Here is a 13,649-nt window from a genome sequence, read left to right on the forward strand (position 1 = left end):
GTAGCTTATGCAGTCATTGTCATTCCTCACATTCACCCTGACAGCCGGGTCTTACTGCCCCGCGTACAAAGGGGGACACAGAGGATCAGCAAGGGTGAACACCCAGCCTGACAGAACATGTCTTGCATTTGGTAAAACTGACCTGTAATTCAGGTGTTCTGATCCTAAGCCATTATATTTGTCTGTCTCTCAGAAGATTTTCCTAGGATAATCAAATGTCTCCTTCCACCCTGTATGTTCACATGAAAAATCCACTTAATGCTTCCAACCAACATGTGGGAGCATTTCTATCCAACCTCTGGTAGCCATTGATGAACAAAGATGAACTTTTAGGTTTTCCAAAAAATGTGCCTAAGAGAAGTAAATATTAGGACCTTCCAAAACCCATTCATTCTAGCCAGGTGGTTCAATTGGTGGGGCGTCCTCCGGTACAACAAAAGGGTACAGTTTGGACTCCCGGTCAGAGCACATACCTAGGTTGCAGATTTGGAGTTTGGTCCCTGGTTGGGGCAAGTGTTGGGGGCAACAGATCAATGTTTCTCTCTCACATCTCTCTCTCCCTCCCTCTCTTCTAAAAATCAATTAAAAGAAAACAAACAAACAAAAACAAACATAAACTCATTCAAATTCTGGACCCATGGTATACCCCATGCTCTAACTTGGATTTGATATTCTGTCTCCTGGAATGAGTCGCAATAGCATGTCTACAAGTCAAAATGGAATCCCGTTTCAATGTTGAGATTCTTTTGTTTTTCACCCTGAATTTTAGAAACAGATGCACTAGTTGGATGATATTCAAGAAGTCTGTGTCTGTCACCAGGGGTTCAAGGCAGTCTTCACAAGATTTTTCACTCACTGATTCAGTTGAATCAGATGAATCTAAGTTAAAGTATTAAGGGAATTTTGGCTTACCATCAAGGTTACAGATTTCCTAATTCTTGAAAGGTTTTGCTTTGTCTCCACCTAGATAATAAGTCTTTGGAGAGAATGAATCTTGTCTTACTCATTTCTTATCTTTTCCTGCAGAATTTCAAGCGTGCCGTTGTTTTTATAAAAATCAGCCCAGCCCTGGCTGGTTTGGCTCAGCGGTTAGAGCATTGGCCTGCAGTCCAGAGACACCCGGGTTCGGTTCCCACTAAGGGCATGTACCTCGGTTGCAGTTTGTCCCCGGCCCTGGTTGGTCGTGCGGGTGGCAGCCACTCGATGTGTCCCTTTCACATCGATGTTTCCCTCTCTCTCTCTTTCTCTCTCTCCCTCCCACTCTAACTGAACAAAAAAAAAAATGGAAAAATGTCCTCGGGTGAAGATATTAAAAAAAAAAAAAAAAATCAGCCCAGCTGGTGTGGCTCGGTGATTGAGCATTGACCTGTGCACCAAGAGGTCACTGGTTGATGCCTGGTCTGGCCACATGCCTGGATTGTGGGCTCAATCCCCAGTAGATGGTGTGCAGGAGGCAGCCAATGGATGTTAATGCTTCTCTCTCTCATTGATGTTTTTATTTCTCTCTCCCTCTCCCTTCCTCACTTTCTAAAAAAAAAAGAAAAAAAGTTTTTATAAAAATCAAACATTTCAGAACTACTGAAAGTTCATCCAAATGGAGGTGCTCTAAGGAAAACGAAAATGGCTGTTTTTGTGGGTTTTTTTAATGAAAACAGGAACTACTCTCTTGAAGGAAGGACATAGTGTGCTGCTTAGAGTGCAGGGGACGATGTCTTTTAAATGCAAGCAGAACAGAAATAAATCAATATATACTATTTGCTTCTAATCACTTATAAAAAGCCTGAAATTCTGGATGAAAAATGTGTACATGATTTCAATTAATTTTTTTTTCTAGCAACAGCCTGCAGTGATTGAGAAAATAATGCCTGTTTGGTGGCCGGGCAGTCCTGAGAGCAGGGTAAGGCCATGTGGCAGAGACGTGCAGATCCGGCTGCAGGACCCATTGCACACAGAGCCCTGTCCACCTTGGCTACAGGGCGCTGCCAGGAGATGCTGCAGGGCATCGATGTTTACCAGGGCCAGTCTCATGAAAAAACATCTTACGACTCAACCAATGGCATTGCTCTTTCTGAATGAGATTAGTTATTCCTCATGAACCATGAACTCACGAGAGATTGAAATAGACCCAAAGAAACAAAATTCAATAAGTAAGCCGTCTAGCAGAAGAATGGTGTAATGAAAAGGACATTGGATTTTGAAATCCACATGGCAGCAAAGCCGACTCCTCGCTTTCTGGCTGCGTGAGCTTGGACAAATGACTGTCCTCGCCCTTGTCGCTTCCCCTCTGAAAAGGAGATGGCGAACTCTAACTCACGGGGTGAGGATGGAGTTACATTTTAAAATGTCTGTAAGACTCTCTGCCCTCCGCGTGTTGTACATAAAAGGCAATCATCCAATCAGATGACTCTAACTTAAGGACGAAGGGAATTTTCTTTTACCATCAACATTACAGATTTCCTAATTCTTAAAAGTTCTACCTTGTCTCCGCTTACATGGTAAATCTTTGGAGTGGATGGATCTTATCTTACCCGGTTTTTTATCTTCCCTCACAGAATTTCAAGTATAAAGTAGTTGCTCAAAAACTCTTTTGATCGAGATCAAAGGATGACTGGAATGTCACCCAAATGGAGGTCCTTTAAAGATGACAAAAGCGGCGGTTTTTAAATGAAAATAGGAACTACTCTAGTAAAGGAAGGACACATACATCCCCCTAATGCTCTATTCAAGGACTGCATCTAAGCCAAATGGACTCTATGAAGACTCCCTGTGGGGGTGTTGGTGAGCTCAGAGAACCCCTCGACTATCCCCCCCCCTTCCCTGAGAACCATTTCCTTCTTGTCTGGATTCCCTGCTTCTGAGGCGCCCTGTGCTTGCAGCCAATGTCTTTGCCCTTTGAACTGAACAGTTTCAGGGTTCACCTCCGGTGCATGATGGAGGGAGCCCTGACCCAAATGATCACTGGGTGCTCCTACGTGTGTTTACTCAGACTTTTAAAGTGAGAGTGAACTTGTACACATGTTGCATCCCTCAGGCTGTTCCCCTGATGACCCCTCTGGGGGCGGCCCGCCCACCTCAGCAGTGGTTCTCGACCTTCTCGGGGTCCTGCGAGTGTGAGGGAGCCCAAAGCACCTGCGTTGAGTAAGTTATGTCTGTCAACGTTTGCCGCGAAGGAACGAGGCGAGCCCTGACTTTTCAAATATCACCGATTTAAACTACCAGCAATAAACCCATTACATGCTACATAAATGATCACGTTTTCCAAAAGAGAAAGAGAGCAGAGTGGTACTGTTTTACATTTTCGCGAATTCCTTTCACGTCTGGCTAAACGGCAGACACCTGGGTCCTCGTGTCTGCTTTGCACTCGCTCTCCCTATCGAACATCATGTAAACCCTGCAAAGCATTCAAGAAAGAACTGGAGTATAAAACACGCAATCTTAGCCTAATGGACAGAGCTTTGACTTTGCACACCCCCTGAAACAGCTCAGTGACCCCAGGAACTCTGGGAGCCCACTTGGAGAACCCTGCACGCAGACCTTGAATGCGTCCCATCTAGCGGCGTCCAGTTCACATCCAGGAATGCCACCTGCCAAACCGCCAAGTTGTCTGGGAAATACACATGTACCTGGCATAAGTAATAAAATCAAAAGCATCTCTTTTTCTTTTCTTTATTGATTTTAGAGAGAAAGGAGGGGAGAGAGAGAGAAAAAAACATTGATGAGAGAGAACATCGATTGGATGCCCACCACTGGGGATCGGGCCCACAACCTGGGCATGTGCCCTGACCGGGAATTGAACCGGCGACCCCTTGGTGCCTGGGTCAGTGCTCAACCACTGAGCCACACTAGCCAGGCAGCACCTCTCTTTTCTTAATCCTATGTGTGCTCATGCAGGGTAGTTTCTCCCCTGTCACTGGATGAAGTCAGCAGGTCCCTGGACTTTTCTCTCTTAGGTAAAAGCAAGTCCTGCTGTTGCTCTAAGCTACCAACGTCTCAGTCGGTACTTGGAAAACTCAGATACAGGAAAGAACCAATTTCCAGCTTCAGTCAAAGTTGCCAAGTCTTTCTTCCAGATAAACGCTGAGAGTGGGCCAGTCTCTTGTCTTCCAGATGTCCTGGGAGGGGACCTAATCGCCAGGTACAGGAAGCTCCCCAGTGGTCCCTTGAAGCCTTTTCTAGGCCTCAGGTAAGCCGGGTAGGCTCCACCCACCTCTTTGGGGCGGGGCCTTACAGTGCACCAGCATCCCCCCCAGAACCCTCTCCCTGGTGTTTCCTCGGTGTGGGATTGAGAGTAGTCTAAACTAGCCCTCTCCCGTCTCCAGTGGCTTTTTCTAGTTCTCACCATCCTGGTAACGTAACCAAAGCATCCAGTTTAACATCCTGTTAAGTTTAAAGAAACCAGCACCCAGGAGCTGCTCCCCAGCCCGGAGCTCAGGTGGCCTCACAATTTGTTTTTCCTCCTTGTGCTCAGGAAAAGTACTCACAGCTCATAATTGGTCATAGTTCTTTGGAGATTTGCATTTAAACTGGGAGCCATGCTTGCTTTTCTTGTTCTAATTTGTCTTTTTTTTTTTTTTTTTAAGTAGTAACTATGCATTAAGTTACATTTGTAAAATGCAGGAAGAAAGATAAAAATTGTCTCGTCCTCCCACCCATATAAAACCATTCTTCATGTATGCTTCTACTTCTCCAGTGATATTTCAGGGCATGTCTCTCCTCTTCAGCCGCATATATATGTATCCTACATTTTACTTATTAGTATGCTATAAGCATCACCAATGTCAATACAAACTCCATGTGAACATCAATTTAATGGTTGCAAAGTATTATGTTAAATGACTATGCCATGGTTTACTTAATCATCTTTATTGTTTCATTTTTGCCTAGTATTTTTGTTTTTGTTTAGTATTGAAAACTATGCTGCAATAAATATCTTTGGGGAGACATTTTTTTCTATACTTTATTATTTTCTTAGAATATATTTCTGGGTATGGAGATGCTGGGTAAATGGATATAAAAGATTTCGGGATACAGATATGATATAACTATAACTACAGTTACAGATATAGACAGGAATAGAACTAGGAATAGGGATAGAGGTATAGGTATAGAAGTGTAGTATAGGAGTAGGTGTAGGTATAGACATAGGTATAGGTGTAGGTGTAGGCATAAGCGTAGGTGTAGGCCTAGGGATAGGCATCAGCATAGGCATAGGAGAAGATGTAGGTGTAGGCAGAATAACTAATAACTAAGGATGCTTGGCTGTGGAGGGTGAGTTTATCATATGCCTGTGTTCATGGTACATCATCATGATTGACCCATGTAACCTCCCATTCTTTATTGATCGATTTCCTTTTGTTTCCAGTCTTTATTCCTTCACCACTTCCCTCACCAGAGGAGACCAGTCTAATATGATTGATAAAAACTTCTTTATTTGTATGTGGTCATGTAAGCATGCATTTTTATTTTGTGTACACATATGTTAAATGCAGATAAGCTACAAACTTCATGTTGTTCTTCACCTTTTACACCCAGCACTAAGGCTTTGCGATTTTGCGTATCGTTCCGTGTGGTCCAGTCTACGACTTCGGAGTGCCGCAGGGTATTACATCCTATGCACCCGCCATGTTCTACTTCTCCATGCTCTAAGTAGTGGGTGCCCCTCGACTTCCTCCAGCTCTGCACTGCCGTGGTCATGGCCCTCATGGATCTGTGTAAGGTGTACACCCAGAAGAGAGAATGCCAGGTCCCAGGGCAGACATATGTCTAACTGGACTAAGTACCGCCTGGTCACTCTTCAGAGCCCTGGCTCCAGTCCATGAGGTGCTGCTGCAGAGCACCTCAGTCCCTGAGTCCACGGCTTCCACCCACACCTGGCATCATCAACTTTATGAACTTCCTACTGACAGTAGCAAAGTGATACCTCACAGTTGTATTTATTTCTTTTTTCCTAAACACCAAGGAGTATGTGAGCATCTCTTCATATGCTCATTAGTCATCTGTGTTTCTCTGATCTGAGATACCTGTTTATATCTCTGCCCATTTGCCTGATAAGGATGCTAGGTCTTTTTTTCTCATTAATCTATATACTATAAATATTAATAAGGTCATGTTTCAATAGAGTTTTAGATTTTTTGCTCTGAAAATCTTGTAGTTTTGTTTGTAAGACTGACTCATAGATCTTTTAGTTCATTTAGTTTAGTGGGAATGTAACTATTTCAAATTGGTGATAAATCCTTTTTAAAAATAAATGCTATTCATTTTTATGCATTGATATTATATCCACCAATATTGGACATTTTCTTTTATTTATTCATTGATTTTTAGCTAGAGAGAGAAAAGGGGAGACAAAGAGAAAAAAACAAACAAACATTGATTTATTGCTCTACCCATTGATGCATCCACTGGTTGCTTCCTGTATGTGCCCTGACCTGAGATCAAACTCAAAACCTTGATGAACCAGGGTGACACTAACCCACTGAGCTACCTAGAAATTTATAGACGGTCTTTATACATTGGGAAAATTAGCCCTTTGCCTGGGAACAAAGGACTAATTAACCCTTTGTCTTTGAAGGAATTATAAATATTCTTGCCTACATTGTGAAGATGTTGTCATACTATTATGAAATAGAGTGTATCGATCTTTGTTGTTCTTAGGAAAGTCCTCCTTTTACAAGGAATTCTTTTCTGCTTTTTTCTAGGAGGTTTATGTTTTTATTATTGTATATTTAAATATTTTATTTATTTGTAATTTATTCTGATGTAAGTTGTAAAGTGTGAATTCAAGTTTATTATCATAATGGCTATGCAGCTGAATAAGCAAGGAATTTTTCCTTTGAGTGGAAATGCTCCTTCTACAAAATGCTACAATTTTGCATATGTATGTGAGTCCATTTCTTTCTTTCTTTCTTTTTTTTTTTTTTTTTTTTTAGATATAGTGGGAGGAATGGAGGGAGAAAGAGAGAGAAACATCGATGTGAGAGAGACACATCGATTGGTTGCCTCCTGCATGACCCCAACCAGGGCCAGGGAGGGATCAAATCTGCAGCCCAGGTACATGCTTCTGACCAGGAAACTAACCAGTGACCCTTCGGTTCACTGGCTGACACTCTACCTGCGCAGCCAAACCAGCCAGGGCATCAATTCCTTGATTTTTCTATTATTTTCCATTGGTTTGTGTATTTTAATGCTTTGGGTCTATACTCTATAAATTATTATAGCCTTATATTGTGATGTTTATATCCAGTAGCACTGATCCTCCCTCATTACTGCCTGGTCAGAGTTTTCCCAAATATTTTTTCTTATTTACTATTTTATTTTCTTTGTTTCCATATGCAGCTAAAGCACCCAGTTTAAGGTTAAATGGAAACAATATATTAACAAGTACTCACATATCATTCTTGATTTAAAAAGAAGAGCTTGTGCCCTGGCCGGTTTGGCTCAGCGGTTAGAGCATCGGCCTGTGGTCCCGAGAGACCCGGGTTCAGTTCCCGCTAAGGGCGCGTACCTCGGTTGCAGTTTGTCCCCGGCCCTGGTCGGTTGTGTGGGTGGCGGCCACTCGATGTGTCCCTTTCACATCGATGTTTCTCTCTCTCTCTTCCTCGCTCTCCCTCCCACTCTACCTGAACAAAAAATGGGAAAAAATGTCCTCGGGTGAGGATAAAAAAAAAAAAAAGAAGAGCTTGTAAAGTTTCAAGTTAAGTCCCTGGCCGGTGGCACAGTGGTTAGAGCGTCAACCTGCAGTCCAGAGAGACCCTGGTTCGGTTCCCGCTAAGGGCATGTACCTCTGTTGCGGTTTGTCCCTGGCCCTGGTTGGTCGTGCAGGTGGCAACCACTCGATGTGTCCCTTTCACGTCGATGTTTCTCTCTCTCTCTTCTTCTCTTTCCGTCCCACTTTATCTGAACAAAAAATGGAAAAAAATGTCCTCGGGTGAGGATAAAAAAAAAAAAAAAACCTGAGAACTCAAATCTCCATCAACAGTGGAGTGGATAAGTAATTTATGCTGGGTTCATACAATGAAATACTCAATAGCAATAAATATAAATGGGTTACACTTACATGCAATAATATAGATAAATCTCACTAATGAATACTAAGCAAAAGTACATATTTACATGGAGTATAAAAACAGGAAAAACTATCTGTGGTGTCCTATATAAGGTTAGCAGTTCCCTATGGGTGGGGAGTGGAGGGGGGGGGGCGGGCATTAGGAAGACTGTCCAGGTGCTGATGACATTCTAGTTCTTCACGTGGGTGCTAAGTACAGGGCTGTGTTTTTCTCTGTTTAAAGAATTAAGCTGTGTTGTCCTTTCAATGTGTCAGCTGATTGAACGACTGAATAAACAAAATCCAGTGCAAGTTACACTGAAGGACACTTCCTTATGCTGCAAAGGAGGAGATGCTTTATTTTGGCTGGTTTGGCTGTTGCCCTTGTTCTGTCTCTAATGAGCTATGCGACCTTCTCAGCAAGTCGTTCCCCCACTTTGAACTTCCGTTTTGGATTTCTAAAAGTGGGACACTGAAGTAAACAACATTTAAATCCGCTCCCAGTTCTAAGACGATGACTGTACTGTAAGAACTTTCAGGAAGTACTTCAATTTCTTAGTTTTGATAAACTTTCATTGAATATTAAAAATAATTCCTTTTCTTTTTTTTAAATTAATTTATTTTTGTTACAGATGTTTCTCCTTTTTCCCCCACTGATCCCCCTCTCCCCACCCTGTCCCCAGCTTTGTTGTCCATGTCCACTGTTCATGCATACATGCATATAAGTTCTGTGGTTTATCTCTCCCCCACCCCCTCTTCTGGGGATTGTCAGTCTGTACCTCACTTCCACGTCTCTGGGACTACCCCATTCCTCAGACTGTCATTATATTCCACAGGTTAGTGAGATCATATGATACTTGTATTCTCTGTTTGGCTTGTTTTCAGGTCCCTCCATGTCGTCTCAAAGGATGAGAGATCTTTCTTTATTACAGCTGCATAGTACTCCATTGTGTATATGTACCACAGCTTTTTTATCCATTAATCTACTGATGGACATTTGGGCTATTTCCAGATCTTTATACTCAACCAGCAACTTCCCAATTATCCTTGGGTTTTCCTAGTAGCTTCTCATGTGATCCGAACACGAATTGCCTGTACCAATCAGTAGTCATTGTTCTCATTTGAAAATATGTTCTGCATTTGGTTTATATATCACATTTTGGAGAGTCTGCTTGGCATAAATCCATGCCCATGTATTTTTGTATCTGAGGAATGGCTTTTAGTGACTCCATCTAAAGGTCCCGCTAGCTGTCTTAGAAACCACCGCTACGTCACACACTGAACCATAAGGGAAATCCCTGAGAAGCATTTCAAACATTCCACTAATGGTTCTTAGCTCAGGGATGTCACTGTAAACTCCAGAAAAAACAATCTCCCCTCTTGTCCTGTGATAAAAACTGTTAGTGGTGTGCCAAAAGTCCTTCTCCCTTTCTACAGTGGGAGCAACTCTCCTATTTAGCTGCCTGCATGGCTTCCAAGAATAAACACCATGGGTCAAAGCCTTCCTTGCACCTCGGTGTGTACATGTGACTCACTTTGGGCAAATGAGATGTGAACCCACACAATGTCCTCAATGTCCTGCCTGTGCTCTTAAAGGGGCAGGATATGTCTTTCTATCTCTCCTTTTCCTTTCCAGCTGGCTGGAATGCAGATGAAATCATGAACAACTTGGCCTTGTTGACAACGATAAGCCCCTGGGAATGTTAGGGAAAGTAGATTAAAAGAGTCTGGGCTCCTGCGAGACACAGGGCACACAGCTGCCAGAGATGCTTGACCTTTAGGAAAAAGCAAAGTAACTTCTATTTTGTCTAAACCACTACTATGTTGGTTTACAGAGACTATATCCTAATATCCTAACTAGTTACTCCTTAAATGTGTTTTTAGAACAGGGTACCATGACTAGAGAGTATCTGGAACGTGGGGATTGGGCAGCATCACTGTCCTGTTCTCTTCCCTGAGGTTTTAAATGTCAACATTCAAGAAAAGACTGCCTGCTCTTCCTAAGCTGGCCTCTTGTAGGAGGCTCAGTACTGAAAGAGGAAGTTCAACAAGGGGGCTGCCACTCAGACTGATCTGGAGATACTGGCCAGTCAGCCAATTTGCCATAGTTTGGGTGGGTTGGTAGACTATTTCCATGGAAGCCATAGGAAATGCTTGGGAAAGAGAATGATGGAAAATGTAAAGGTTAATAATCTGAAATCATTAGAACCATCCATCAAGGAAATAGTGAGGATGGTTCTTTGGACTGGATAGTTAAATGTTTTGAAATTGCCTTATGTTGGAGAAACAGCAAATGTCTTTAATGGTAAAGACCAGAGAAGGGAAAAACGAGAGAGAGAGAGGTAGAGGAGAATTCTAAGAATTATAAAAAACCAAGAGTTCTAAAGGGTTTGAGATGCAGAATATATTAGGCATCAAGGCTATGGAATTTATAAGACTGATCTTAACTTAAGCATAATACATTCTATAACAACATAGGGATCTTTTGCCTCCCTACCGTCTGCTGTTATTGCCATGAGAGAAGAGGACAGAGGATGCTGTACTCATGAATTTGCCATTGACTCCACATGAACCATGTGCTGGCCACTCTTCAGGAGCCTGGGTGAGCAGAACTAAGTCTCTGCCTTTGGAGAGCTCGGGACACAAACAGTAAATGAATAAACATACATATAGAACATAATACAAAATGACCACAAGTACAAGAAACAAGAATAACAAAGTATGAAAAAGTTACAGTGAGTGATGGGGTGGGAAATGTGCTATTTGAGAATGCTGTTTCTCTCATGAGTTGATATTTAAACAGAGTTTTAAACAAAGTCAGGTAGAGGCAGAAAGCCAGATCTAGAGGAAGACCTTTCCAAATTGAGGGAGCAGCCACTGCCAAGGCCCTGAGGATGAAAAGAACCAGAGTTTTAAACGTACAAATAGCACACATCATGAGAACACTGCGCCTCTCCCCGACTTGGTCCAGGGAACACAGAACACAGGTATCCATCCCTAGGCTCCTCACTGAGCTAAGGCAGCCTCAGAGTCCTGAGCCCGGTAAACTAGCCAGAGGTAAGGGTGACAACAGGAATGAAAGCCACTTGGTATCACTGCCTGGGAGTTTAGGCTGTTCCATGTTGGCCCACAATCCTGTCTTCAGATCGTTTGTTTTCCTAGGGTCACTGACACTCTCTCTACTCTGTGTGTTTAGAAGAAGCATGAGGACCAGGAAGATCTCGTTGTCAAGGACTCCTCATTTATTCACTTATTAAAAATTTTATGATTTGGTATTGCTGTACAGCAGGTACTCTGCTAAATCGTAAGGATCAGGAATAAAATATTTCATTACCTCATAAGTCAAAAAGACATGAAAGAAAAATCAGTACAACACAGTGTAGTAAATACTGTGAAGACTCTGAGAATTGCACACCTACTTGGGCAGGTAATGGGGCTTTGTCAGGAAAGCTATCCCGGTGACAGAGGAAGGGCAAAGGCTTTAGGAGCAAAGAAACTTGTACCCATTCCAGTTGTGCCCTTTTCCCTAGCTGGCTATGTGACCTCTGTGGAATTAATTAACCTCTGTGAACCTTGGATAATACCTGCTCATCCAGCAGTCATAAAATATAAAGGAGATACTAGAAGTAAAGCATGTAGCATTAAACCTAGCACATAGTAGACGCTCAATAAATAGTAGTTGTGTGTTAAGGAAAATTTGAAATAGGAGATGACATTTGTGATAACTGGTGTGAGTTCAGGTCATCAGTTGTGCAAAATAGAGAAACAGAGGCAAGACAGAATTTTGTGGGCTTAATCAAAGAGGCATAGAAGAAAGCGTGCTGTCTGGGGGGAGTACATTATTATTGTTGTTACCAACAAGGCAGAAACAATGTGCAGATGAGTGTATGATTTTTTTTATCATAGAACATGTCCCAAAATCAGAGATGTTCAAATATGAAAAATGTTTACACTTTAGAGTCAATAAAATGCGATACTTAAATTTTGGGGGAGTATAGCTGGAACAGAAGATATAAGAGAGATTGAAAATGGAAGAGGCTGGATAAGTGAGCAAGAAACAGGTCATGACGTATGTTGTCATTTTAATTAAGAAACCAGGACATTATTCTGTTGGAAAACTAGAGCTTTGAAAGATTTGAAGTCAAGAAGAGAGAGGAGCAGATTGGAGGTTTGGTAAGTGAATTAGAGAAATAGTGTGATACCAGTTATGAATACATGGCATCCTTTGAATCAGAGATGATCAACTTGGCTATGCATTTTATTCACCTATGAAGATTTCCAAGGAATATGTGGTATGTTGTGAACTTCTTTGTCATACATATTTTCTAATGTATACTTATTGTCTTGAAATATCTGTAGGCTCTGTAGTGATGTATCCCCTTTCATTCTTAATAATTTGTCTTTTCTGTCCTTTTTTGCCTTAATGAATCTTATAAGAAATTTATTGGGTTCATTATTCTTTTTCTTTGACCTAAGGGTTATTTGGAATTGTGTTTCTTGATTTCCAGATATTCTGGAGATATCTTATGGTTTAAATTCCAGTGTGAAAAGAGAATATATTGTGCATAATTTTAGTTATCTGAAATGGATTGAGACTTCATTTATGACCAATATAGTGTATCTTGGGGAATGTGTCATGTGCATTTCAAAACAATGTTTAGAGTTGACTATTATCTTAAATGGGAAATGTAGACTCAAGGTACAAGTACAAGTCCAGAAACTGAGAATTCACTGGACCGAAGTTTCTTTTGTTCTTGTTTGTTTTTCTTGTCAACTATAACCACTGTTCAAAATTTTTTACTATTAATCTGTCCTAAAACCTTATAGATGACAGTAAAGGGACTCGTTTTGACTTCCTACTTTGGTAATATTCATTACTCTTTTCTAGTTTCAATCCTGCTTTGACATTTTGTACAACAATACCCATAGCAGGCATACTATTTTTTACTCAGGTGGGGTAATTTCTCTTATTTCTAATAAAACTGCAAAGTCTTTTCATTTTACAATACTTGTTTTAATCTAAAGTGTAATTTAGATTCATAGTTGGACTTTGAAATTATTTCTCATATTTTAATACTATAGACTCCGTTCTCAGTAGCTTTTACATCCTGGGTTTTTAGAAGTCTTGTTCTTCCTTGCCTTTCTGCCATCACTCTGGGTGTTTCTGCTCTCTAGCATCCCCACCCCTCATTAGTAAACTTCATCTTTGGTACTCTCTGCATGGACTCCAACTCTACATCCAAACTCAGATGTCATCTATAAAACCCTGCAGAATCCCCAGAAATGATCACCACCTACTCCATTCTGATAATGCTCTATGTCTATCTCAACTATAGTAGTTACTGCATGTAAATTTCACCTGCTCTTTCTCCCCCAATATGTTGTCAGTAATCATAAGATCCTTAATGCCCACAGTGAGCGACATATAGAAGACACTTGACAAATTTTAATTGACTGAACTTATACGCCTCTAGCAATAATGAACAGACCCTGTCTCTGCAGCCTGGCTGGCTGCAAATCATTTTTATCAAGGTGTTTTCTTATCTAATGATTTCTACTTAGGTTTACTCCGTTGAAACTTGCATGAACACAAATCTGGGCTACC

The sequence above is a fragment of the Molossus molossus genome, unplaced genomic scaffold (assembly GCF_014108415.1).
Source record: "Molossus molossus isolate mMolMol1 unplaced genomic scaffold, mMolMol1.p scaffold_m16_p_15, whole genome shotgun sequence".
NCBI classification, from domain to species: domain Eukaryota; kingdom Metazoa; phylum Chordata; class Mammalia; order Chiroptera; family Molossidae; genus Molossus; species Molossus molossus.